The sequence below is a fragment of the Parasteatoda tepidariorum genome, chromosome 6 (genome assembly GCF_043381705.1).
Source record: "Parasteatoda tepidariorum isolate YZ-2023 chromosome 6, CAS_Ptep_4.0, whole genome shotgun sequence".
In the NCBI taxonomy this organism is placed as follows: domain Eukaryota; kingdom Metazoa; phylum Arthropoda; class Arachnida; order Araneae; family Theridiidae; genus Parasteatoda; species Parasteatoda tepidariorum.
In genome coordinates this window covers 57,010,637-57,012,843 of record NC_092209.1, presented here as the reverse complement: position 1 = coordinate 57,012,843, position 2,207 = coordinate 57,010,637, and positions in this window count along the sequence as shown.

Here is a 2,207-nt window from a genome sequence, read left to right as displayed (position 1 = left end):
ATAAGAATATACATATTTTTTTCTGTTAATGTACAAATATTTTTCCGATGTGTTTTGGATATTCCTTCTCTAATAAAAAGAGATACCATTTTGTTTTCGTTTGCATAAGAAAGAATATCAAGCATTTTTCTTTTTTAAATTTAATTAGCCACAATAAAGAACGAACGTTGCAATGCTACGTGCTACATTAACGACGTCTCTAGAGTAACTGAATGACTGTTCATATAGAAATCGCAGGTATTAGTCTCATACAACAACGCCCCCTATAGTCCGTTGCGATCGCGAATACAACTCGGGTGTCGATAAAACAAAATTTTTTCCATTTTTTTAAAAAATTCTTCTCTAAATACAACTTTTTTCTTTTTTAAAAAAAATGCATGCATGCATTTAAAGCATTGAATTGAATTTTTCTTATATTGTAGAACAGGGTATGATTTCATTTTTTAAAACCATTACCAAAATTTATTTGCTCCAATAAATACTACTAGTAAAATCAGGGTTCAGATAAGCATTTTTTTTGAGAATGACATCGCAATGCATTTTGTGATGCTGAAAATTCAACATAAACATTGCTGTGCAGAGGCGTATCTATGGAAAGAAGCACCTAAATTTCGTACTTGTGCCCTTTCTAAAATATTAACATTCTCTTTCTGCTTTTATACAATACGAAATATAAGCATTTTTTGAAGTATTTAACCAAACTCTTTTAGGCAACATAGCAAAAATATTGTATTGTATTTAAGTAAAGATAGATTAATAAAAATTAACTCTAACAATAAAATTATCTCTTTTAATTGTAATACATTCAAGTGTATTCAAAATCATCATTGGTTAGAAATGAAAAGTTTGTTTTATCACAAGCATGGAAGATTCTATTTCGTTTTTTCAGTTCTCAATAAAAATTCAGTCCCGCAGTGGACTGATCGTAAAGGTACGGTTCCCGGTAGAACACTGAAGTCAAGCATCACTGGCTGCTGTCAGTAAGCGGGTGGGTGACCACTTTGATCAGCCTGAGTAGGGACCGATGGTGAAAAGCATCGGTCCTTAATAATTAATTTACAAACAGTGAAAAAAAAAGGCAAAAAGTAAAGAAATAGACAAGAATACATTTTGGTCTATTTAATAGAATCAAATTCTGAAAATTCCACTTCACAACACAATGGAACAAATTAAAAATAAAGCAATTAAACCGATTTGAATTATAAATATTTAGACGTTCAGTGAGCAAAAAAATAAATAAACGGACCATCCGGATAACTTTTTCCCTAATGATCAAATCTTCACGCTCTAGGACTTATTCTTATTGGTTCAAGGGAATGACTTCAAGGGAATATGCTAATTACAAAGTTATATTTTAAGTGACGAAGTCAGACATTGAAACGTACTTTCTCTGAACAAACATGCCATTTTTTCGACGGATTCGGATTTCTGAATCCCCAAAAATAGGGGGTAACCACAATCTGAGAAAACTCGAGGGCTTTTCAAGGGAATCGAAAAATGTTTGCACACAATAATAAATTTCGTTTATAAATGCATAACTTGTCTAATGGCATGTATTTTAGTAAATATTATTTTATTTAATGAAAGTGAGAGAAAAATTTCAATTGTAAGGTATAAATTTTTTACATCGTTTTTAATAAAGGTAATTTAAAATGGAAAAATATAAAATTTGAGCAAAATTGATCGAATATTTCCCGAGAAATCAAGTATTAAATATAAGACTTTTTTTAAAATTCAATTTCTCAGGAATCCGAACTCCGTATTCGAACTATATGAATTTATAGATCAACCTGCTTAGCAAGTTTCTCTGTTTTTCAGGAGAAAAAAATCAATAACAAATATAATATATAAATAAAGGACACTTCATGAACCTTTTTAAAAACAGTATAACAATTTTTTTCAAGTAATATGATATATAGTGATATAACTGTAATGTAAGTGATATATATTGTAAAAGACTTATAAAATTTAAAAAATGATTATTATTTAATCTAATTTCTTTTTTTTAAAAAAAGGAAGAAAATGCCAATCTGAAATAAATGAAAAGATATAGGAGAAAGATTACAAAATTTTGTGCTCGAGTGCCGAGAAGCGTGTTCCATAGAAGCGTGTTCCATAAATCAAAAGCAGTTTGATAAATATTAAATAAATATAATTTAAAAATATAAAGTAAACATGTCTTTATAAATTTTAAAAAAATTTTTTTA